Here is a 26,375-nt window from a genome sequence, read left to right as displayed (position 1 = left end):
GGGTAGGCCGGCACTTCTTACCAGTGTCTGCTTGCAGGGGTCAGCGAGGGGTGGGGTATCCAGGAGGGAGGGTCAAGAAGGAAGTGACACATTTGGACCTGATAGTCCGGGAGACAGAGAGGAAAGAGACTCAGCCAAGAGAAAGGACCTGAGGCTGTATTTTCTAGTGGAGGCAATTTCTGTGTCACAAAGTTAGAGCACGCTTCCTGATGGGCCTCCTCCTGGCTGCCTTCCAGGCCTGGCCAGCTGACTGCAGCAGGCTGTGAGCAGGCGATGTGAAAGGGCAGGGAGCCCCGGAAACGGCCGATTCTCAAGCCGGAGGGCCCGGTCCACATCTTTGATGACTCCTCAGCACGCTTGCCCAGAAAAGTCTTAAAAAGTTTAAACCCCCTCTGTACAGAGCCAGAGCACATGCACAGAAGTGGCCACAAAGAGCAGCTCAGTGGTTGTGGATTAGCCAGCAATGCCCTGTCTCACACCAGCTGCTTAGCGTCACTTTGTTTTGACTTCTTTCCCTCTGGTTATTTTAATTAACCATCGCTATTGATTTGGTTGCGCATAGCCTGGTGATGTTGGTGCACACTTGGCTGGGCAGTGGTGGTGCATGCGGAGGCAGGGGCATCTCTGAAATGGAAGCCAGCCTGGTTTAGAGGACAGCAGGGGTCTGCACAGAAAACCTGCCTGGGGTGGGGGAAACAAACAGAAAACAAAACAACAACAACGAAATGTGGCGGTTCGGGGTGGGTGGAGAGATGGCTCAGCCCTTAAAGGCTAGGGTCACAACTAAGAGTACTTTTTGCTTGTGCATCTGAAGATAACTTTGCAGGCTTGCCTCTTCCCTCGAAGGTTTTACATGGGATGTAGGGATTGAAGATTACCAGGCTTGTGGTCCTGGCTTCTAAGAGCACAGAGAGCTTTAACTCTTTTGTGTCCTTATCCATAGGCTTTCCTCTGCTGTCTTCCCTCACCCTCGGCTCTCTCGCCTAGTCCCAGTTACCTTTGTGATATGTGTTGTACGTATGACTGGAACGTGGTTTGTGCTCCTTGGATTCTGGGTGACCTTTTAAAGTCCATCCTGGAGCTGACACGCATTTCTGGAGTTTTCCTAGCATTGCTGGGAAGATCTTGGCCTTGTCTCCTGCTGGTCCTATGCACACATTGCCATGCACTTAGGACTGGGGAGCCTAGATCCAAAGGGCATGCCTCTACTCCATATAACTAGATGGTACATGACACTGTCCCTGTGTATTTCTCTTAAGCAGTTGTCTTCTGCAGAATGCCTGTCTGCTCCATTAAGTGGCTGGTCCTTGGGGGTCTCTCCTCTATATTTTAGCTCCATGACATGTAAGCAGTCGGTAATATGAGAGAAGCATTTGGGTTTGAGGACACCCGAAGCTCTCATGTAGCGAGCCTTATTCCCATGATATTTTCTGGCAGGTGAGGTCCTTTTTCTGGTGTGGTATCTTTTCTCCTGAGCATCCACGCTGCCTCTGCCCTTGGTCAGGAACTGCCACTTGACTATAGTAACGCTCACCTGGCCGTGTGATAATCCTTCCTCAGGTGACAGAACTTTAATGGACTTGACCACAACAAAACAAACCTGGTTTCAGATTTGCCTGTGGCCCTCAGTAAATATTTAATAATGTACTTTCCCTCTTTCTCCCTTACTGTTAACTGAGGCTATGGTGTTAATCACCCCACAACCTCCCCCTACCCTCGCTTCCTCCATATTTCTTCCCCTCTGATAGGCTGAATGGATTACAGGTTCCTCCCAGATGCTGCCCGGGACCTCAAGTTTCTTATCTTGGCAACCAAACAATGACAGTTTGTCACTCATAGCTTTTTGTGCGTGTGGAGGTGAAATGAGATTGTCCATGTGTAAAACGTCTCGGTTTTTAGTTCTAGCCATCTTGTGTGGGTACTCCTCACAGGGTAATGCAGACACTGGGTTGAGGCTCAGGCTTGGAAGACAGACTAGACTGCCTTGCTTCTGGCTGCTCTCTTACTGGTGTGAATCACCCGCAACTGTCTGTACCTCCAAGTATTATTCTGTAAACTTAGTTGGCAAATTCCAGATGGTCGCGGCATTTTACGGGATGTGGTAGGCCAAGGCTCCTAGCAGGATGAATGACGCATGCTCCTTGAAGGGCCATTAGTGCTCTCGGGTGGCTGGGGACGTCCAGGCCCCACATTCTGTGATTTCTGGGATAATGTGAATGCATTGGGTTGAGGAGACACAGATATAGTAGCTGGACCAGTCTGGAAGGACCTGGAAATTGCTGAATGAATAAGAGTAGTAACCCGCCCCAGGCACTGTCCTGGAGAAGCAGCTCACAGAGCCTGGCAGGACCTGGAACCAGGCCAGCCTTTTGTGGTTGCCTTTAAAAAGAAACAAAACAAAGACTGACTTCCGACCAGCTGACCCTAAGCCTCTAATCCTAGTAGGTTCCCTATTGGGACCTTTCAGACCTGCAGAGGAGCCTGGCTAGGTGCCAGGTCTGATCTTTAGTGAGCCCAGGCAAGCCAATAACTTGCCCCTCATCAACACCATGGGCACAGTCAGGTCCTAGTCTTCTCCCAGGCAGCTCTGTGGATCCTCCTGCAGCTAAAATGTCCTTGCCTGTGGGGGGGGAGGGTAGCAAACCACTTAGTGGCATTCCCTGAAGGTTTTTCTCCCGCCTCACCTTTTTTCCCCAGGCCTTCCGCTCACCTGTATTTGCTTGCCAGTGTCACAGGGACTATTTTTATCTTAGCACTTTTTGTTCCTGTGTCAAATATAAGAGAGGAGTGATGATTGCTCCTGTCGCCTGTGATTGTGCCAACACTGTTTCCTTCTCCCTCGTCTCAGGCATGACCTTAGCATGACTATGGTAAGAAGATGCCCTCCAGAAGACTGTGCTTGTGGACGACATGGAGCCCCACTTGGGGATTTTCTGAACCCTGTGGATTTTACAGTGAAATGCACTTGTGTGATGCTGGTGGATGTGGATTCCGGAAGAACTCACCTGGCTTGCCTTGGGATGCTACAAGTGGCCTAATGGATTCTTTCAGGCTGGATGCCCACTGGATGACAAGGACAGTAGCTGAGAAGACTGTATCTTAACCCTTGACTCAATGCGAATATTTGCTCTGATCTCCCGGACAACCTGGAGCTCCCTCAAAAATGTAAGTCCCCAAGACCCATTTCCTTTTCAGTGTCCCTGTGTTTTAGGCCAGGCTGTCCTGGATGGTAGTTGAGAGTTCTCTGTTGATGGGGCTGTTAGGAGAAGAGCTGCTGTCTTCTGTGTCCATTTATGTATCTGGCGTGATGCCAGGACCTTATGGGAGAAAGACAAAAAGTAAGTCTTTTTAAATTAAAGAAAATAACAACCATCGAGGTAGTGGTGCATGCCTTTAATCCCAGCAGGCGGATCTCTGTGAGTTCAAGGCTAACCTTAGAGCAAGTTCCAGGACAACCGGGACTGATACACAATGAAAACAAACAAACAAATCATTATTATCATAATCATCCATCATTATCATATCATAATGATAATAATAATAGTAAGGAGAATCCTTCCTGGAGCTACCCTTCTTCCCCGTGTTGATGGATATTTGTTGATTGAAGGTTCTTATTTCTCTTTTTGTCCTCTAGACTATAAATGTCTCAAAGGCCAAGGCTTGAGGAGGTTATCTCTGTCTCTGAGACTCAGTGGGTACCTGGCAGGTGGTCTCTCACACTGCAAAAAGGGTAAATGAAGACGTGGTGGTAAAGGCATCAAGACTGGCAACTCCACAGGAAAGGCAAACACAATAGACTCATTTCTTGGCTCTATGTATAGAGCTGAGAACAGCATGAGACCAGATGGTTAGTACCGTGAGACAGGTGCTGTTCTGGGTTTAAATTCCTACCACCCTGTGTGACTCAGAACTAGTGATAGTTGGGTGCCCCTCTTCAGCGTGGCTGAAGTTAGTAGTATTCTCTTCTATCATAGCGTTGGAATTGAGGCTCCCAAAGCAGGCATTTACGTGCAAGGCATGTGCCCGAAGCTTGACCCAGGGTCAAGGGCAGTGCCAGTGCAGGGTAGCTTCTGGGGAGGGTGCTGTTGCTCGGCCCTGAAAATATTCTGAGCACAGCAATGTAAACAGTGCTAGACTTTGCACCAGACACTGTGGGTTGTCCTGCACAGTCCATTAAGGGTCTTGTTTTGAAGCCTGGAGGAGGGCTGAGCTTTAGACCTGCAATAGGCAAGGAGAAGGAACCTTCTGCCAGCTGGAAGGAGGGAGGAGTGGACTTGACAACTGAGGTTCATGCCTCTGCAGTTCACTGGTTTGACCCCTGAGGTGTTGCAAAGTTGGTAGAACCTAGGGTTGTTCACTGGAGTGCCAGGCTACCCAAGAAAGAGTGAGTGGTAGCTCCAGTAGGAAGGGGCGGTGCTCGGGTCACCATTTGGCTGCCAGAGTGGCACTTGAGATAGAGGCTGCTTGGCATGGGCTTCTAGGTCCATCATGACAACAATAAACTCTTAGGCAGCCCTGCTTGAACTGCTCCTGCAGGCAGAGTCCACTGGTTATGCTATGTTGCTATTCACAGTTTCTGGATGTGCACCGACTCTCTGCTGGAGGAGTCTGAGAGCCTTGCTGTCTTGCTTAGAGGCCAGACACATGGTGCATTGCTGCAGCAGAGCTGGTCTGATGAGGTGGTGACCCCCATTGTGGATTTCTTGCAGCTCCACAAAGAATAGGCACGTGGTCCTTTGAAACAACTGTGTCATTTAGACCAGCAGTCCCTCAGGTACGTAGTGTGTCTCCACTCTGTATTTGCAAACCTTGAGGGTCATAACTTGCATAGGTGTATGCTTAGGAGAAGGCCAAGCTGGAAGCTAGAAGCCTGGCTGCTTGGTTTGTGCAGGACCAGTCGGGTCAGCTAAAGAGGAAAGATGTCCTTCTAAGTCCGAAGGGGCAAGTGTTGGGACTTAACTCCTGTGGTTGCTCTTAGGCCCTTAAAAGCTAGCGTCCTCTTCTCTCCACCTGAGAAAACCAGGCTTTGGGGACTCCTGCAGGCGTTAGGCACCAGGGCAGGGATGAGGCAGAAGTTGCATCAAGCTGGGAGAACAGCACTCAGTTTTTCTCTCATGGTCTTGGGGGGTTGGGGGTGGGGGGTGGTCTGTGCTTTTGGTAAGGGAAGCCCTGTTAGATAGGGTGTTTGGAGCATGGCTATGGATCTGCCTGACCTGAGGTGGTGAGTGGAGTCATTTCAGGGCGTGGCTGTTGAGACTCTTAGCCTCTTTGTGTCTCCATACCATCCCCCCATGACAGCTACACCTCACTTATCACATGGCCCCCAGCTCCCTTTCTCTTCTTGGATTGGTTACTCCCTAGCATAACCCTTTTGTGGTGGTTCTCTTTATCTCCTTCTTCTCACAAGAGGCTGAGTACCGGTAGACTCAGGCTGCAAAGAAACATGGAACCAAAATCCTGAGAAGTAAGACAGGGATTCGAGGCTCCATCCTGCGGACACGGATATAGCAAATATCACCATTTATCAGGCCAGCCTCTGTGCAGGATGCTTGGCCAACACTGAGGCAATATGTGTCAGAACAGAGCCGTGGGGTAGACACTGTTAGACGTCTGGGTCTGTAGTAAAATGGGCGGCGGGGCTGCGTTCCCAGGAAGATTCTAGCCCACGTCCATCCTGGGTCGGAGCTTCATTGCGTGTGTCTGCCCAGGAGCCGGGAGCATGGTGTCTCTCTCTCTGAGGTGTCTGCTCCCGAGAGGAGAGCTGTGGAGTCTGAGCTCACTTCCTCTTCCTCCCAGCGTTCTATTCTGTTTACTCCTCCCACCTATCTTCTAACCAATGAGGGCCAAGCAGTTTCTTTTTATTTAACCAATGACCTTCCTCCATCATGGGTCTGGGTCACTGTTGGAGGGATGAGTACAGAAAGGCCAAGTAGGTGTCCCCAGGGAACACCGTGCTGCCTGACTCCGCAGCCATGGAGACCGCCTGGAGCTGAGGATGTGACTTCTGCTCCCTTCTTATCCCCGCTAGAGACCATAATCTGGGGCAGGTCACCTTTTTTCTTTTGGTCTACATCCTCATTAGTAGGAAACTTGTGTCATTTTTCTCCTAAACCAAGGTGTTTGGGAATGAAAGGTCATCGTGTTTACGGGAATGGTCCTGTGACTGTGGGGAGCTCACGACATCGCAGAAGCAGAGTCTCAGAGTCTGTGCCATGGGTAGTTATGGGTCCTGCTTAGCATCTGGTGAGACTGTGGGCCATGGTGCTTCTCTCTGAGTCTGCAAGATTCCTTATGAGACGGATGCTTACCTTGATCGGCAGCAACACGCACACACAGACAACAGAAAGCCCACCCTACCAAGAGCATCTCATTTATACATCTTTCTTTTATGCGTCTGGGTGTTTTGCCTGCAGGTATGTCTGTGCTGCATGTACAAGCACTGCCTGCAGACCAGATACCCTGAAACTAGAGTTATAGGCAGTTGTGAGCTGCCCTGTGAGTGCTGGGAATTGAACCGCGGTCCGCTGGAAGAACGACCAGTCCTCTTAAACCACTGGTCCATCTTTCCAGTGCCTGGGAGCATCTTATAATCATGAGAGGCACTGATTGTAGGCACTGTGTGGGCCCTGTCCATTCTCTCGTGCACACTGGGCACCCAGAGTGTTCCTGTCAGCCCCTCTATTACAATAGGTTGAATCACATAGTAAATACTCCCCCTGTGCAGTCAGCGGCTGACTTCATCTCATTCACTCACTTCTCAGTGATCGGAGGCTGCTATCTCCCCCACAGCTTTATAGTGAGAATTAAATATAAGCACACATTTGGGCGTTTGAGTCAGTGTTTTTTGGCATATGACATGTACTCAGGGAATATTAGTTATTTTTAAGTAAAATGTTGAACTAGATTTGGAAGATCGAAAACACACAGACACAGAGAAATAAGAAAATGCTGAGGATGTGTCACGCCTCTCGGAAATTTGATGTTCAATCCCGGCTCTGGGTTTCCTAGTTAGCGCAGCCTGCTGAGTGGGTTATATTTGTGTCTAAATTAAGGTTTGGCAAACTTTTCCTATCCTGGGCTAGAGAGTAAATATTTTCAGTTTTGGGAGCCCTGCCGTTCCCTACCACTCATTGCAGCACTGCTTCTCCTTCTGGAAAGCCGCCAGTGGCAGTATGTAAATGAGTGGGTGTAGCTGTGTGCCAATAAAACTTTATTTACAAGAACTGGCCAAGAGCCCATCAGCTGTCATTTGTCCTTGGTTTAAATAAGGAAACCTGTTTGTCTTTGAAAGAGACTGCTCCTGGATCATAAACACTGGAGGGCAGCTTGTTATGAGATGTAATATTTGTGTGAAGCTGTGGCCACAGCAGATGGGCAGCCTATTTATTGTGTTTCACAGGAAATGTAAAAAAGGCCCTTACATGGGTAGTTCGTGTCGGCTGTGTCTTAAGCTGTGATGCTGACAGATAGTTCTTTTGATAATTCTGAGAAGTTATGTTAGAGTGTACATTCTTGTTTTTTTTTTTTTCTGCCCCCCCTGAGTTAAGAGTTTTTCTGTATAGTCCTGGCTATCTTAAACTCACTCTGTAGACCAAGACCAAGCTGGCCTTGTATTTACAGAGATCCACCTGCCTCTGCCTCCTGAGTGCTGGGATTAAAGGCACGTGCCACTGTCTCCCAGTTCGTTCTTAAGTGGACACCCAGTCCCTGGATCACTCAAGTCTCAATGCTCAAAGATTACCTTTGGAGCAAACTCGACTAGGGTTTTGCAGCTTTGCTGTTTCGGGGCCGGTTGATCTTTCTCCACTGATCTCTGCTTTGGGTGGGCTTTTCTAGCCACAGCCTGTAGGTATGAGGATCCCAGAGTCCTCTCTTCCTGTGAGTGCTCAGAGTTAACCAAGGGGGCAGATTTTAGGCATCATCTCTGTGACCGCCCACCCTGTCCCCAGGCCCTTGGATTCCCCAGTGAGCGAGGAGGCAGGCAAGGCTTATAGTCACGGGAAGCCTAAGATGTCGCCTGCAGTGGAGCAGGAATAGGCGGTGGCCACAGGAACCCTGGGTCAGAATGGGTGAGTAGGGTCTCTTCTTCCTGGTGCTTGGCTCGCTGGAGCAGGACAGGGCTCTGGGCTATTTAGCAAGACCTGCTGATTTGGAAGAATAAACATCCAGCCACAAGCTCTCAGCTTTCTTTCATCCCCAGCCATCAGAAACTTGTTGTTGCATGTTTAGGACACGTGAAAAGACTTATAATAGTAAAAAGAATTCTTCAGATGGAGAAATGCTCCGAGAAGCAGTCTGAATATCAGAAATTTTGGGCCCAACGAAGTGCAACAGCTTTTTGGTGGTGTGACCTCCAACAGATCAGTTGGCCTCTCTGGGCCTTCGTCTCCTCTCTCCTGAAGTTGGCTGTGGTAAAATTCGATGCACTGAATAAGCCAGGTGGAACTCTCTTCTTCAAGCTTGATGCGTAGCAAAACCCTACTCCGGCGCCACTTTGCCAGGTTCTGAGTTCAAGTCAGCTAAGGCAGCTCTTAGGACTTCTGGGGAGACTCTGACTTGGGATGACTGGCCAGGTGTTGTGATACTTGGGTAGTGTTCTGGTAGAGGCTCCACTCCAGCCCCTGGCATTCATATACCCAGAGTCTGGGGTGTTTTGGTAAAAGCTCCACCCCCAATCTCCCTCTCCCATCTCACTCTAAACCCTGCTGCATCTCAGAAAGCCGGCCAGTTGATGAGGCCTCCCCAAGATCTGCTCAAGATCATCCCCACAGGGTATTTAAACTGCCTCCCTCGCCAGAAAACAGACACACGGTTTTTCAGTCTCTCTTCCCTGTCTCCTCTCTGGGGGGTATGGAAGATCATCAGGCAACATCGTATCATTAAACCTGGATCTTTTCTAATTTGGTTTGATTTGATCTGATTTGGGTTGCTGCATAGGCGGAGAGGCTTATCGGAGTGCAGAAAGTGTTTGGGTAGGTGCCAGGGGGACAACTGAGTCATGGATGTGAAAGTGTGGGAGCCTGACAGTGCGTGAAGGGAGGACAGAGAGTTAGGGAGGAGCCTGGGGCGGCAGAGAAGGTGACTTGGCGGATTCCTTACAGGCCACGTAGCCCTTGCCCACCTCAGAGCTGGTGCCACACAGTGGCTCTGAGTGCCAATACCGCGCAGCCTTGTCCTTTCCTGCTACACTGGGAATCCTCCGGAGCGCTCTGGGCTCCTCCGTCTTCCGGTGGCTCCCAGAAAGTTTATCCTCATTCAGGAATTTGCTGTGGAATTTGGAGGACGGTTCTCTGTGTAATGTGAGTTATCTAGACCGTGGAAGTCACAAAGGGCCACTTAACAAATGCACTGTTCCCACCGACAGGATTAACACACGCCTAGGATGTGGCTTGTTTGCCTTGGGCCAGGGCCTTTGAAGAAATAAATGAAAACAAAACCCGAGACAGTGAGAAACCAGCCCGCTTGTGCTCACAGGAGCTCCGCTCTTGGACTTGGGTCCAGCGGGTCAAGCTTTGCTCTTCTGTTTCAGATCCACGTGGGGACCTTTGTGGACACCGACCGTGTCTTATGTTTCTGCAGTTCTTAGGCAGGTGGCACAGTGTTGATGGCTCCTGTAAAATCTGTCACTCAGCATTGGGCTCGGCTACATGGTGCTGTTGTCCGTTCATCCCAGGCTTTGGAGCTCACTTGCGGGATCCCACTTTTGTAAGCAGGCCTGCAGTGAGTGTCTAGGCACACAGCAGAATGTGTCCCCAGGGGTCCAGCATGTAGGGCACAACATATTTGTCATCTTCCTACATGTGACCACCTGGCTTTCCAGGCAAAAGGTCATCAGCTTCCTGAGTTCTTCTTCTCCCTGGCATCAGGAAACTTCTTAAGTGGGGAGGAGTGGGTAGTGCGTCTTCTGTGTTCCTGTGCTCATCAGTAGGGTCTGGTACCTGATCCTGCTCAGGATATGACTGTGTGGGCTAAATTCTGGAAGGAGACTAGGTAAATCCCCAGAGACACTCTGGAGCCTGGGCATGCAAGGAGCAGCATGTTGGGTCCTTCTGCAAGAACAGGAAAGGAGAGAGCAGCAGCAGTGGCGAGGAAGGGCAGGGAAGCAGTCAGTTTGCTGATGTCACCTATCCAGGCATGAAGGTTACAGGCACTGTTTCAGATCTGGTGTGCAGGATACCCAGGGCATGTGGAGAAAGGAGTGCCGCATCGGGCAGAGAGGTGAGGTTGCCATGGTGCAAATAAGAACTGCCAATCTGGGCAGGGTACACCCACCACACTGCAATCCCAGAGGAGCCATCCCAGTGGGAAATGAGGACTCCAGGACACTCCCCTGCTTGCCCCAGCCCAGGAACATTGGGGAAAAAAATGACTGAGGTTCCCCCTTGCAGGACATCTCAGAGGCTGTCAGCACAGCTGCTTGTAGAAAGTCAGGGTTGGAAATTGCTGGAAGGAAGTTCCATGCTGTGGAGAATTGAAGATAAAAAGGAAAATCAAGTATGGAAAACCAGAGAGGTGGTGGTGGTGGTGGTGGTGGTGGTGGTGGTGGTGGTGGTGGTGGTGGTGGTAGTGGTGTGTGTGTGTAATAATTAGAAATGGGGCTAATGTGATGTCTTCTCTTGCAATCTGAAGTGTCCTCCACAATTAAAAATAACATCATAGACCCTGGCCCAGTTGGACTGGACCAGTTTTGATGTCTCATGCTGCTTTGAGGCACAGGGCTGAGTTGCTTTATAGGCATCCCCCTACCCCTTGCTCTATTTGGTACATTCATAGATGGCATTGGCAAGGCCCTCTTGGCTTCTCTTCTGTTTGCTGAGCTTTACAGTCTCTGCTGGGGTGGGATGGCTACTGAGGATGTACCATTCACATGATGTACTAGCACCATGCCTGGGAGACTCCCCCCTAGAGGGGAGCCTTTCCTTCTGGACCCGCATTTCTTGTCCATGAGTACTGGCATTGTTCCATTGTTGTGGTCACTGTGTAAGCCTAGCTGCCTTTGAACTCGTGTTGATAGGCCTGCCTCAGCCTTTCAAGGGCTGGGATTGCAGTGTGGTGGGCGTACCCTGCCTGGATTGGCAGTTCTTATTTGCGCCATTGTTGTGTGACCAGTCAACCTAACTGTTAGTGGCAGCAGCCCAGCCTTTCACCTCATCCTAGATGCAGAAGATGAGCAGTTCTGTCCCCAGATGTGCTTTCCTGGAGCCTATCCTAGAGCTTGGGGGGCAAGCCCACTGCTCTCTGAAGGAACAAAGAGGAAAAGTTACCTAGTCATCCCGGGAGCTGTTAGAGCTAGGCCCTCTGCCTCCTGGGGTGGGGGTGGGACTGCAAGCGTGCAAAGAAGCAGGTGTCTTAGACAGGACAATCCCAGAGTGCTGATATTGCAGAAAAATGCTTCTCCATAAGACGGAAAACGTTCTTGAGAAGTCCTTCCTTAATTCTTCCGAGAACTCTCCGAGGTCGGCCCAGCCAGTGGTTAGCTCTCCAGATGGGCTGAATGATTAAGGAGCACCTACTAGTGCAGGGCAGGGGGCTGAGAAAACACTTTGTCCTACTGTTCAGGTACTTTTCAGTCTTAAATGTTTTACTGGCTTTATCTCATTGATTCATTGTTGCAGCCTCCAGAAGTGGTTTCTGTCTACATCTCACAAGTGAGGATACTGAAGTCCAGCCAGTCTCTCCCTCTGGGCTTCCTCAGCATCGCCAACTTGAATATTTTCTGTCTCATTAACCTAGGGTTGTGACTTGAGGAGGTGTGATCTGGGTTGCCCTGGTTGAATATCAACATGGTGTATTCAGATCGGGTCTCAGGCAAGTTACTCATCTGCTTGGCCTCTGTTTCTCCACCTGTAAAATGGGTTGTAAGAGTTTCTTTTCGGCGGGGAAGGGTTTGGGGTTAAATAGAATACAGTTTGGACAGCCACCACACAAACCAAGGGCTTGACAAAGCCTGATCATTATTCTTCTGGCTACCAATTTAACAAATGACCTATCAGGAGGGTCAGGAGCTTGCCAATGATCACAGTCTAGGACAGCTCTTGGGATGAGCCAGGCCAGTCTCCTTCCAGACAGGAGCTCCTTCCTCGCCCTTCCGCCCTTCCGTCACCACGAGATCAAGACCATAGTAGTAACTATCTGGGCTGTGTTTCCATAGATTCCCTGTCTTCATTGATTAACAGCGAGATAGGGGATGGGGTGGGGGAAAAATACCCAGCTGACGCTCGCGGACTTAATTAAGACTTTCCTGGGTTTCATTTGTTCTCTAGTTAGCACCAAGATAAATCCTCCAAATGGCTGGGAGGGTTTCATTGACAGTCCATTGTGAATTAACATAGCATTTGCATCTTCCTGGGGATGATAAATGCTTAGATAACAGCACACAACAGAGGGAAGGGAAAACTGGGGCAAAGTCAGGCTAGGCTGATCAGATCAGCCCCTTTGGTATGGTGAAGCAGCGATAAATGGCTTAAACAACGTCTCTGAGACCCTCTGCTTCCCCTGGTAGGCTGAGGGGGAGACTGAGGGAATGGGCTCTTTTGATGCTTGGTGAAGCCAATATCCTCCCGAGGCTTCTGTGGGCTGCTGTAAGCCTGTTTCTCATGCGTGGACCCAATGTCAAAGCCATGACTGTAGTGGTTGAAGGGGTAGGTGCGTGGGCCCCAATGGCCAGGATTTTACACGATTCTTCTATTTTATTGAACACCCCAATGTCCTGGGGTTCGATTTATTTTTCTAGCAGTTCCCAAAGTTGGAGGTTCTGTGATCTTCACATTACAAGTGTTGAACTGGAGTTGGGGTGGGGCTCAGCCCCCACCTAGCAAGGACTCGAAGCTGACACTTCTTCCCTGGAGCTCCTGCGCACACTTTTCTACATTGCTGCTTGCTACCACAAGTGTTTCCATTCAGTGCTTAAATGGCAGGCTGCTGCCTCTAGGTGGGCAAGCCTCAGGGGCCTCAGAAGACACTTCTCTGTAAGAGGCTGGGCCCTTGCTGCCTATGGAAGTGACTGGAACCTTTCTGTTTACAGTCCCTGTTCTCCTGGAGTCTCTAGACGTGATAAACTTAAGCCAGCCAGTGCTCAGGAGGGTGACGGGAAGTTGCACCTCAGCTCTTTGGGTCTGCTGGGAGACAGTGAATGCAGCCATGGCTGTCAGGGCTAGTGGAAGAGGAAGCTTGCTCCTCGCTCCACAGTTCAGGCTGCTTTTCCTGGATTCCTAGCTGATTACTCTGCCTCCGAGGACGAGGACGAACAGATCGAGGTCAGGAAGCCAGAAAACGCTGGACTTTCCCATCAAGTCCTCACCAGTTTAAACCGTCCCTCTTTCTTTTCCCTCCCCCTCCTTCTCCTCCACAGTCACCCCATCTCTACTTCAGACAAGGTGTCATGCATCCCCACTGGCCTTAGACTCAGTAGAGAGCAGAGAATGATCCTGAACTTCAGCCTTTACCTCCTAGATTGCTTTGGTTACAGGCAGGTACCACCATCCATACCTGGTTTCACGAAGCACTATGCATCAAATCCAGTTCTTCATACAACCTAGGCAAGCATTTCAGCAACGAAATTACACCCCCTGCCCCAAAGGACATCGTTTTCTCGATAGTCACCTTAGTGATTCTGTGTGTGGCCACGAGTTTACTGAGGATGTAAAGAGGGGCACACTTGGCGGGGTGGGGGAAGGGCGATAGCTGAAGAAAGGGAAAAGTACACATTCCACACCCAGCCTCTTCCTGACTCTGGATCCCGGGAACTGCAAACAAGGGGCTGATTCACGTGGCTGACTTCAGGGCCCCCCCTCACTGGAGTTGAGGTTCTGTGCCTTCCAGTGACGGGGAGGAAATTCCATTTTAGTTATTCCATGCTATGAGTTGTTCATGGCATTCTCTATCTTGATTTTAGGGCTGCCTCATCTTTTTGGAATTTGCCTTTCCCCCCCCTATTTTTCTTTCATTGGGTGATAAATTGAGGTGAATGCTTAGTACAATTCTACAGCACACAGTCATTCTTGGCATCCCAGGCTTCATGCTTTCAGGATGCTGGGCTGTTAGAGGCATGGATGACTTTGCCCTCTCCCTCATTCCGTGTTAGCTTCTTAACCCTTCGTGGGATTGCTGGTTGGGAGCTCTGTCATTTGGAGAGCTTGGATCTGTTACAACCCTTGGAGAGACTCCTTGGGGTTTAGTGGAAGAGCCATCGTAGAGTGTGAACTCATGAAGTGGTATGGAACGTTGTCTCAGAGGTACATTGACCCCATCACCTAAGGTAAATGTGTCTGCCATCAGTTAGACTATGTGGGGAACTTTCCTGACTCTGCCACCTTCTACTCTCCATCTGATCTTTCTTTCAAACCCAGCTATAGGGTCTGTAAAGCCCCCTGTGGCTTCCCTAGCAGAGTTCTGCTCTGGCCTCTTAACTCATAGTCCCTGGGCCTTTTTCTTCAAGGTGTCCAGTCTCTCCCATGAGATGGTGACCATTTCTTGGGAGAAGTAGTAGGTTTGGGTCTACTGTATATTCACAGTTCTTTATTTGGGGTCACTTCATGGTTGCTGAACAAATCTCAAGAGCACTGTTTGACACTTTTAAATGTGTATGAAAAGCTGGGTGGTGGTAGGTGCACACCTGTAATCCCAGCACTTGGGAGGCTCAGACCGGTGAATCACCAAGTTCAAGGCCAGCCTGATCTAGGGAGTGAGTTCCAGGACAGCCAGGGCTATGCAGAGAAAACCCTGTCTTGAGAAACAAAACCCTGTCTGTCCTGGACCACACAGGCCACTTTCCCATCTTACTGTTACTGTCTGTGAATCAGAGCACCACTGAGAAAATAAGTGACTGCCACCATGTTCCCAGGGGCCTTTCCATAAAGGCCTGCCTCCTGTTCCTCAAATTCAGCGAAACAGCAGCAATGTAGCATGGAGGTATTCATAGTGATGCATGGGGTTGGAGGCATTGAATTTCATGACCAATGAGCCTAGGAGCCTCGATTCTTTTTCTTCTCAAAGCCCCCTTTTCCCATTTAGAGAGTATGGGGTGATGGAAGTACCTTTCCTGGGAGATTGTTCCAAGGACCTTGGAGGTGATATAGGCACAATGTTCAGTACAGGCAAGGGTGTCTGTGGGGTGAGGGACAACTGATCATCGTAGCCCTCAGTGGGTGGATGGGATTTTTCAGAACCACTGTAGTGCTGGGCATGGAGATGTGTTTGTAATCTAGCTCTTGCAACTGAGGATCAGTCCAACCTGTGCTACATAGGAGGTTCAAGGCCACCTTGGACACATTGACAGCTGTAGTTGTTGTTGGGTTTTTTTGTTTGTTTGTTTTTTCTTCCCCTTACTCTTTATTCTTTGTTCTTTGGGGAGCCGGCCACCCAGCTCCCAGATAAATACATGGAGATGTATTCTTTCTTATGAATGTCTGGCCTTAGCTTGTTTCTTGCAAGCTTTTCATAATTAAATTGTACTGTCTATCTTTTACCTCTGGACTTTGACCTTTCTCTATTCTGTATACCTTTCTTAAATTTTTTCTTCTTCCAGACAGCTTTGAAGACTGTCCTGGAACTTCAGGTGAGCCTCGAACTCACAGAGATCTGCCTGTCTCTGCCTCCCAAGTGCTGGAAATAAAGGCATGCACCACCACTGAGGGTCTCCTTTACTTTAACTCCGTGACTTGCTGGCCCGATGTTCTCTGCTCCTCTCCCTTTTCCACTTCTCTCTCTTTCTTCCCAGATTTCTCCTCCTATTTATTCTCTCTGCCTTTCCACCCTGCCTGTCCTTTCTCCTGACTAGCTATTGGCCATTCAGTTTTTTATTAGACCAATCAGGTGTTTTAAACAGATGAAGTAACACAGTTTCACAGAATTAAACAAATGCAGCATAAAAGAATGCAGCACATCTTTGTATCTTTAAATAGTCCACAGCATAAACGAATGTAACACATCTTCAAGTAGTATTCTACAACAGACACCTGGGCTTAGTAAAACAAAACTGGAGGGAGGGAGGGAGGGAGGGAGGGAGGGAGGGAGGGAGGAAGGAAGGAAGGAAGGAAAGAAAGAAGGAAGGAAGGAAGGAAGGAAGGAAGCTGGAGGAGGCTGTGTGAGAACATTCATGACTCCTCTCCGGGACACAGAGACCAATTGAAGGGACAGGAGTATGATGAAAATATCGGGCCTAAAACTAAGAGTTTTACAGCCAGAGGGACACCCAGAGAGGGTGCTGGGGTTAGTTGTCAGGTTCCTGTGTATCTGCAGTACCCGGGAGGTGGGTAGATGGGTTCTTTAAAGACTAACTTTAGAGACCACAAGGCTCCTCTGAGCAGTAGTAAGGAGGAGGTTCAGATTTGGGGTCAGAATCCCTGCTTTTGCAGAATAGAGCAGAATCCTGGCCTGAAGCATTCTACAGTAAACTTTAAAGACTGCAAATTTCCTATCTGCCTTCTTTCTGTTTCTCTTTTTATTACTGTCTTCCCTCTCCTCGTGCCTGTGCCCCCCCCCCCCACCAGTCCTGAGGTTCCAGGGGCTGCTCCTGAACACTAGTCCATTGTTGCATCAGCGACTCACACTCTTGTCCCCTGCTCCTTCCTTCCTTCCTTCCTTCCTTCCTTCCTTCCTTCCTTCCTTTCTTCTTTCCTCCTTCCTTCCTTCTTTAACTTTTCTTTCTTCTTTTTTTTTTTTTGTAACTGTAGTGTTATTTTGTCCCTTTGGTATTTATTTCAAGAACCAAAGCAAAGATCTTTTGGTTAAAAATTACAAAACAAAACAAAACAGCACTCCTGAATTATCAGTCAAATCTCTTTGAACAGAAACCCCAGGTCTAAGAGGTGGCCAGGCTGTATATGAGTATGACTTTGTGTACAGCAGAGGAATCCCTTCCTGCCTTCCTGTCTGGTTCTTCCCATCCTGTTTGTCTTGTTGACCGCCTTATGCTGCTGAATCTCCTACCCATTGATCCAAGAAGCCCTCACCAGTGTGATCTGTTCTCTTAAATGGTTTCCTGAAAGTGTTAATTAGCTTCGTAAGAAATAATCATAGCTGACATTTATCTAGTGCTTATTAACTTCGAGGCAATTGAAATTAAGCCTCTTCTGTTATATATAATTTAACTCCTATAATAACCGTAGGAGATACAGTGTTAAAATTAATTAGTGCCATTTTTACAATGAGAGAAAAAAAAAAGAAGACCAGAGAGGCTAAGTGTAGTGTTTGAGGCACACAGCTGAAAATGGCCAAGCTGGTGTTCTAGCTCCAATGCCGGGCTCTAAACCTTGTGCTCTTGACTGTGGTATCAGAGTACCCGAAAGGTGGGGTTGCCAACATCAATTGGATGGTGGATGGGTTGACATTTGCGCTTGGTAAAACCCAACAGGAACCACTACAAACCATTTCTAGAATTCAGGCAGGTTTGCTCTCAGGAGCTTGGAGAACTGACAGAGATGTGGGTTTTGAGTCCCCCACAGTTTGTCCGTCCCAGAGCCAGGACCTAGAACCTGGAGCTGCTGCACCTTGAACGTCTAGCTCCTCTGTCCTGGTCTGACCTTCCAGAATGGGGGTAGAGCAGGACTTGGAATTAATTGAAGAGTAGCTTGCAGGCAGCTCTGGTCCAGTGCACTGTGAAACTTCTGCTCTGTGGCCAATTCTTGGTTCTGGACAGTGATCTCCTGGGCTGTGTCAGATGTGTGAAGGCCGAGGCATCTGTATTGGAAATTGTACTGGGGAATATACGTGTAGGGATTCATCAAAGACCCAGTTTTGGAGACAGATCTGAAGCAGCATTGATGGCACCCCTTTCCTGCACTGCCCCCCTTCTGGGCTTCTCAGGCTGTCAGGAAAGTTGAGAGCCTCCCTCTGTCCTTGCTAGGCGCTAGGCGATGGTGGTGCCGTTGGTGACACTTAAGCTCCCCTGGCTTCGAGTTCCCCTTATCTTAGGCTAAAGAAGGACAGAAAGAACAGCTTTGTGTCCGAGCAACTGTTTCAACTGAATCCTACCGCAGGTTCTGGGTGGGACATGGTTAGTGGTGGATAAAGATTGGGCGCGGCTCTTGTGGGGAGGTTGGTGGATGAGGCAGGGGTCCAGGGAAACTGCCTTTCAGAGAAGCACTGGCTTTGAATGCCCAAACTAGATGAGCTTCGGGGCCTCCCTCTCTCTGTACGAGAGACGTCACGCTGCAGCTGTTTTGTAGCCCGCATTCAGCGCACAGTGCAGTCGGTGACCTCCACCCCACAGAACCCTTATTTATGGAGGAAGTGTTTGTTTTGTTTCAAGTCATGTAACAAGAGCGAGGTGAGCGTCCAAGCGCTTCCCAGGCATCCCCAAGTGCTTTCCGTGTGCCAATGCGTGCCTGACCGGGATCTGTGCTGTTGTCTTTGCGCACGCATGCAAACCGGTGCTCAGAGGAGCTGAGTAACATACCCAAGGTCCACAGCAACCAGGGCAGGCAGCAGAGAACAAACCAGCAAGATTTACATCTCACAGACTTCTACCAAGGGAGCACAGCATCCTTTGGGGAGCTGCATCATCTATGGCTTGCCCAGAATGCTCAAGGAGAAGTTAAGTTCCCTTAACTCCAGCGTGAAGGAGGAGCTGCCTGAGAGTTTGCTGGTAATGGATTGAGCCCTAAATATGAGATCACTTTTACAGTTTCTCTTTCTTTCTGATTATATTGAGGAGCAGCTCCTATTCCCTCGTTGGTCAGCTTTCTCATCAAGGTGGCCCTAGGTAGTACCCGTGTCTTAGTCTAGCTTGCCATGAGGGGTTTTCCTGATACCCTGCCAGCAACGAACTCCTCAAGGGCAGTGACCGCCACCCAGCACCTTCTTCTGCAGCTGTCTAACCTACTGCACTAGGCCAAGGTGTGTCTTCAGGCATAGTGTAACAGTCTCTGTGCAAGGGCTGGAAGCTCCTGCCAGGGCGAATTTTCCTTCACAGCTCTTTCTGGGCAGCTGTTTCTTGATTGTGTGAGGTTTTTTTTTGGTCTATGGAGGAAATGGGAAACAGCTGACCACTGAGCTCTTGAAGTCACCCAGCAGGTTCCCTTAATCTCCATGCTCTATGTCTTCCAGAAGCCTTTTCTCTTTTTTACTTCCTCTCTACTCTGCCCTGGATGACCCTCTGTGCCTCAGTTTCCCCAAATGTACACAGGGGAGCATAAAAACACTCATCAGTGTCTTCCTTGGGTTGCTTGTCATGGTTAAACATGTCAGGTCCCTTGGTGGCACATGCCTTTAATCCCAGCACTCAGGAGGCAGAGAAAAGTTCGAGGTCAACCTGGTCTACAGAGTGAGTTCCAGGACAGGCTTCAAAGCTACAGAGAAACCCTGTCTCACCCGTCCCCCCGAAAATCCTATCCTGAAAGTGCTTGTATGCTGGACTAGCTGCAGGCTGCCATGACTGTTGGGGTGGTGGGGGCCTTGTTAGCTGTTCCCCTTTCAAAACAAGTCCAAACATTTCGCATATTCTGCAGAGAGCAGATCTAAACTCCAGAATCTCAACACCTCCAAGCATCCCCGTAACCTCTTGGTGAGGTGTGTGATCTGGGACGGAAGCCAAACGAACTGACATTCCTTTCATTCCTGGTGGGAAGTTGTGGGCCATCACTAGTAAAAACAGCAAGCCTCCTTTCTTGGACCCCTTCCTTTGGACTCTGCCAGGTTTTTAAGTGCATTTAGCAGACCTATGGATTGTACCCCTCAGTGTACAAGCTGTCGTGCTTTGTATTGACTGTGTGACGGACTGTCATTTATCCTATCAGACTGAAGCCCTAGGTGTTCCTGTGGATTTTTTTTAGCATGTGACTGTAGACAGAACAGTCTTGTTTTGGAGTTTTGCATAGTGGTGGTGGTGGTGGTAGGGGATTTGAGATCTAAAGTCCCGCTGATTGTAGAGCGAGCATGTTTGACAACCTTTAATTGCAAATCTTTTCTCTCTCTTTTTGTACCTGTTCATTCTTTTCTGCTCATATGTACATCCATCTATCTGTCCGTCTCTCCATCTGTACATCAGCTTATCTTACCCACCTATCTCTCCTTCTATTCTACCCATCCATCTTAACACTCACTCCTGTCATCCATTTACCCTTCTGTCCATCCTACCGTTTCATCCATACTTCTGTCAATTCACATACTCACCCATCTTATTTCTGCATTAATCTGTGCACCCACTCAAAAACTCATGGGTCTATCCATCTACCAACCCATTAGCTGCCCTTCTAACTCATCCGCGTGCTTACCCACTAAATTATCTGTTACTTCATTCGCCTGTCTGTCCACTTACCCACCCATATATTCCTTATCTGTCAATCCATCTGTGCACACATTCATCTATGAACCCGTCCATCCCTCTTATCTACACACTGGCCTATGAGACACTCACCTGTCCATCCTCCCACCTACACTTACTAGACTAGCCCTCTAGACTGGGCCTCTGGACCAGTCCTGAAAAAACAGAAAAGAGGAAGATGGATGCAGGTCTCAAAGATTCGGGTATGAGTAGGAGATAGATATTTGGATAAAAGAGGAAGCCCATATGTAGCAAGTACTGTGATTTAAAATGGTACAGGCTGTTCTAATGATGACAGAGGAGGCCGACAACCTCTGAGATCCCTTTACCAAGGATGAGGCCTCTCTTGCAAGAACCCCAGGCTTGTCTTCCTGAGGAGGGGCCCTCCGTTTCTACAACCTCAAGAGGTCCTTTTGAGCCACAGGAATCTGTGCTGGAGAGTTCCTAATTGCCGGCTTTGCTGCAGAAAAAGTGAGAAGGGAAGAAAGGAAGAAAGAGAAAGGCGGATCAGCCTTGCTGCTGTACGTTGAGTTTGTGGTTCCAGACCTCCGTTTTCTGGACCTGATTTGTGTGGGAGGCACGTAATTGCCCTCCTGCAGCCAGTGCTAGCTACAGCGTCTTCTGGCCGTGCTGACTCTATGCGGTGGTGGCGTCTGGCCCAAACAGACCTCCTCTCTGTCTCCTTGGTTAGTTTTCGGTGGCCAAGGGCAGAGCGGAGCCTGTGTTTCCACTGGGTAGCCACCTCGCACAGTGAAGCAGTTCAGTGAGTCTGAAGGTGTGCTGGATTAGGGCTCCTCAGCCCTGCTCCCCACAAGGGAGAGCACAGACCAGCAGACTTTCTAATGAGCAGCTCTGCTTGGCCCAGGGAAGCTGGAATATTGTGTGCCAGCGTGGGCAGTCAGATAGCTGACCGATGAAGGCATTGGCATTCGCCTTCAGACCTCGTGTTCCCTGCCGCTCTGCCTTTTGCCCCTGCTCTCAACACCATCAATGCTTCACCCGTCTGTGTTGGCCAGCCCAGGACAGCAAGAGCCATTGGATTCATTCAGACAGAGCCAATGGTAGAGAGAAAAGAACAGACGGCCCTGGAAGCAGCTTGTGGAGTGGGATGGCAAAGCCCAGTCATGGCCTTCCTGGGGTAGGGATCTGGATTAGTGTGTGAGCACACATGCTCCCCCTTCCAAAAGAGTCACAGGGAAAAGGCCTTTTGGAATTGGCACTGCCAGCTTCTCTGATTGCTCAGCAAACAGGAACTCGTTCATCCTCTCTGGTCTGCAGTCTCGGTGCAGATAACAGAATCATACTGCCATCAATGTCTATGCCTTTTCAGGTAGCTTCATGTGCTGCCTGAAGGACCCTGGGTCCTCAAGACAACAGAAAGAACCTGGGGACCAGGTTCCCATGACCTTTGGGGAGCTGCCTGGCTCCTTTGCAGGGCCTTTCTCTCAAGGCCTTACCAGGCCCACTATCCAAAAGCCTGGGCCTCTTATGGATTTGGCATGTTCAGGAATGGGAGGGAACCCCCAAGTTTTTACCCTATGGCCCACCATCCCTCTTCTAATTTTATTATTATTATTATTATTATTATTATTATTATTCTCCTGCCAGCTTGTGGGGATTTCACAAGTCAGGTGCCACTTGTTACGTGTCCCCAGCCAGACAGGGAGCATGTTTCTCCTTGTGACTAAACAGAGAGAGACACATCCACAGATGGGCGATTAACTCCACCCCCACCCCAAGGAAAACCATTTCTCTACCTCACACCCACCCACAGTGCATGCTCTGGTTACCCAGACACTGTGAGGGTCATTTACATCTGTGATTCTGAGATCATTCATTGCCCAGGGAATTGCACAGTAAAGCCTGAGTCACGGCCACATGAAAACCCGCACTCATGAACTCACTGCGAATGTCCAGTCCAGCCACATGGACACTCATCAGTCATGTACTGATTGCCAGCCCTTGTAAACAAGTGTCAGGAAGAGGATGAATAGCTAGAACTCGGAACTGACCTCCGTTTGGCTCACTCTCTGTATTAAGTGATACAGCAAATCCCCTTTGCCAAGCGAACTGAGTAAGTGCTGGGAAGGATCTGGGCTGGGTAGCTGCTACTCAGAAGCCCATTTTTCCACATTAAAAGATTTATTTTGTTACTTAAAAATTATTATCATGTATTAATTATTCACAGTAACACGTCTCAGTGTGTTTTGTACAACTATACTATTTTGATCACTTCGTTCCCTATGCCCTCTTTTGTTCCCCCTTCATTCCTGCTCAGCCTGATAAACTCAGTGGACCCTGATTATTCTCCTGTTCTTACTGTGGTGTGTGTCTGTTTATTTCCATGAATTTACTTGACATTGCTGTTACCTGGGCGTTTCTGCGCCTGTATATTCATTAGCCTCTCTGTTCCTCTTTGTTCCATTGATAATCCCTGACCACATGCCTATTTTCTAGAGAGGTGAATGAGTTAATACACAGGAAGGCTTAGAACAGTGCTTCCTGGCGGATGTATGGTAAACACTCGTTAAATGTTAACTATTGATACTGGTGTGCCTGGAACGCCAGCCGTCCCCAGCTGATTTGTGTGCTTGCCAAAAGTTAGTTGTGTTGGTAATTGCATATTACATAAACGGGGGAAGCTGGAGTTTCCCACGAGGTGGTCCCTGAAAAGCAAGCATAGTTCTTTGGAGAGAGTGGATAACATTACCAAATAACTTGGAGGCAAAACAGTTGGGAAAGAAAGAAGGCAGGACAAAGCTGTAGGGAGCCTACATTCCATACGTTACAGACGACTAGGCTTTGTGTTCCTGGGAGGAAACGGAAACCTGGTATTGCAGGTACCCACACCTGAGTTTGTTTTTTTTTTCTGGGAAAGGGAATTTGTACCTATAGTCAGTGGACCAGAGGAAATTCCTTCCCTTCCATTGGCTGGCTGACATGCAGCCCTCAGACAGCGGTAAGTCTTGGTGCTTTTCAGGGTCATCTACTCTTTAAACAGAACAGCAGTGGTGAAGTTGGGTAAGGACTTGTTTTCTCCAAGGCTGTTCAACTGCTAGAAACTGCCTACCAACAACCCAGATTTATGGGGTGGTTGCAGGGTTGGCAGGACTCTGTAATAAGATGGGGTACTGGTTGTGTTATGACGGGGTATAAAGAAGGCTGTTTGGGGGACCTTGTGTCCTAATGTGGGGAGGAAGAGCACCATCAATGGCACATGTTAAAATGTGGAGATAACCCAATTAGTGCTGCCTTGCAAACCTGAGGACCTGAGTTCAATCCCCAGGATCCATGCAAAGACGCTGAGCATAGCGTTGCATGCTCACCATTCCAGTGATGGAGAAACAAGAACTAAGGAAGATCACTGGGACAGCCTACAGACTACATGTTGAATTATAGGACATTGAAAAATCATTTCTCAGAAAAGATAAAAAAAAGGTAGATTGCATTGAGGAATAATACCCATGGTCCACTGGCCTCCATTTGCATCCATGCATATGTGCATGGGCACACACGCACAGCCATGCATGCATACATACACACATACATACAAATGTGCACTTGATGGACTCTCCACATGCATCCATGCATATGTGCATGGGCACACGTGCATACATAGTCATGCATACATACATACAAATGTGCACTTGATGGACTCTCCACATGCATCCATGCATATGTGCATGGGCACACGTGCATACATAGTCATGCATACATACATACAAATGTGCACTTGATGGACTCTCCACATGCATCATGCATATGTGCAGGGGTACACGTGCACACATAGTCACACATACATACATACAAATGTACACTGATGGGCTCACTATCCACAGAGAGAGAAGTGGTCAGGGACCTAGAGGAGCAACTGGAAAGAGGCCTGAGGGGTCCTTGCAGTATCACACTCAGCAGCAGAGCAGAAAGACAACAGCTCGTGGCAGATTTAGAGAGCGGCTTAACAAGCAGAGAAATTAAGAACAGGCCTTGGAGAACTGAGGAAGCCTGAAAGGTTTTCTGAAGAAGGGAAGGAAGTTTGCACGCTGTGAGGGACTGTGTGCAGAGCAAAGCCCCCACAGGCAGGAGAGTGGCTCCTGCACCGCCTCACAGCGAGAGCCCTGAGAAAGGGGCTTCGGCTTCGTGTAGTAACTGCAAACATCAGGTGTGAAGTCTGAGGCGGAGCTCACTTCATGGTTTGGACAGATTTAGAATACGTCATAGAACGCTCCTCCATGGCACCCCGCTAGGATGAGAGACAGGGGTCACTCGAGGTCACAGCCAGTGAGGGGCAGAGCTAGAAACAGCTGTTGGTGGTTAGTTTTTTTTTTTTTCTTTCAGAGTCGGAGTATCCTCCACCCCTCCCACACTTGTCCTACTTACTCTAAATATCTGGCCCTTATTTGAAGTGGCTTCTCTTTCAGTGGCATTTTTCTGAGGATAACAAGAGCTTCACCCTGGAGCTCCATTTGCTCTTCTTTCCTGGAGCATAGAGGACTGAACCCAGAGCTGCACATAATCGAGCAAATACTAGCTCTACTACTGAGCTCGACCCACCCATGTATTCCTTTGGTTTCTATGGTTTCCTCTGCCTAGATTTCTCCTCTCCACCTCTTCTACACCTCTCTGTGTCCTTCCGAGGCTTGCTTTATTCTCTTTCTCCCTCTCTCTCCCTCCACCCCTCTCTTTCTTTCTTACTGTTTTGTTTTTCATTTCTTTAAATGGCGACAACATCTCACAATGGACTTCAGGTTAGCCTTGAGGCCAAGATCCTCCTGTCTCAGCCCTCTGAGTGCTAGGATGATAATCATGCCCAGAACACCTGACTTTGAGGGGGACATTTCTACGTAGCTGTGAAGTCCCTGAGGATGAAAGACCTTGCTCGTCAGCAGTATCTTGCTAGCTCTGCTGCTCACACCTGTAGAGAAACCCAGGGTGGCCAGTGCACAGAGAGGTCTTACAGGGCTGGCCTCTCGTCTTTATTAGCTCCGGGCACTATTGTGTGCCTGGACTGCTGGCCCCTCCTGGTGCAAAGAGAGTCGGTGGGGATGCTTAACAGAACAGGAGTGACTTGTAGATGCTGGGAAAGCTGTTCCCTAACACAGCTGGTGGCATGACTGGTCACTGCATGCTAGCCACTTTAAGAGGTCACCAGGCCCCAAAGGGCGTCATGGGGTCATGGAACTGTTGGAATGCATCAGCCACCAAGCCTCTTCCCTGAGTTTTGCTATTCCATGTTTTGGGTAAAGTTTTGTAGTTTCAGGGGAAATTTTCTCACCTTGCCTCAGTTGTCGCTCAGACTGTTGTAATCTTATCAGATGACTCAGCCAATGAAGAGGGCCAGCGAATGGAAATGCCCAGCCTCACTCCCTGGTACGATTGAGAGCGGAGGCATACCTGGGCAACCATTGTCGCTGTGCCCACATGACACTTCTGACCCCAAACAGCCTCTTATAGTTTTGCATGGAAAGAAGTCAGAATGGTAGATGGGATGTTCAGTGTTTGATGAGATTGGTTCCTGTAGGCTCATATGTTTGGTTTCCAGTTGGTGGAACTGGTTGGGAAGGACTAGGAGGCCTTATTGGAAATAAGTCATTTTTGGGAGCAGGCTTTGAAATTTCAAAAGATTTGCTCCCTTTCTCTCTGCGTCCTACTGTGGGTCAAGAGGAGAGCTCTTAACGGCTATTCCAGCCCCTCACCAGCAGGACTCTTGCTCCTTGTAACCCAATTAACCTCTTTCTTTTGTTAATAATGGCGTTTGTCATGACAATAGAAAACTAAGACTGGAGCCCAGCACACCACCCACCTTTAATCCCAACATTCAAAGAGCAGAGACAGGTGGATCTCTTTGAGTTTAAGGGCCAACCTGGCCTACCAAGTAGTGAGTTCCAGGACAGGCTCCAAAGCTAGAGAGAAACCTGTCTCAGAAAAAAAAAGGGGGGGGGGTGGCCATCCGGTTGTTTTACAATAAGTGAAACTGAGCCCAAAATGTTCATAACCCAGCTGATAGAAGCAAGGATAAGATGTAGGGGATCAGCAAAGACCCTTGCTCCTCGAATCCGGGTGACCCGAGTTTGTTCTCTGAAACCCATGTAAAATGAAAGGAAAGCACTGA

At 48.9% G+C, this 26,375-nt stretch overlaps 1 long non-coding RNA gene across 3 annotated transcripts in view; it reads left to right on the top strand.

Annotated features, from left to right (window-relative positions):
• Positions 1 to 26,375, top strand: part of LOC121461026 — a 206,495-nt gene that overhangs the window by 66,069 nt on the left and 114,051 nt on the right. For all 3 annotated transcript variants that reach the window (XR_005976144.1, XR_005976145.1, XR_005976143.1), the window contains one exon: positions 2,849 to 3,165. This is a non-coding gene — a long non-coding RNA (uncharacterized LOC121461026). The remainder of the gene's footprint in view (positions 1 to 2,848; positions 3,166 to 26,375) is intronic.

The sequence above is a fragment of the Microtus oregoni genome, unplaced genomic scaffold (genome assembly GCF_018167655.1).
Source record: "Microtus oregoni isolate MIOR12 unplaced genomic scaffold, Mior012 000022F_ref0000154, whole genome shotgun sequence".
NCBI lineage: Eukaryota > Metazoa > Chordata > Mammalia > Rodentia > Cricetidae > Microtus > Microtus oregoni.
This window is presented reverse-complemented; position numbering and strand designations above follow the sequence as displayed.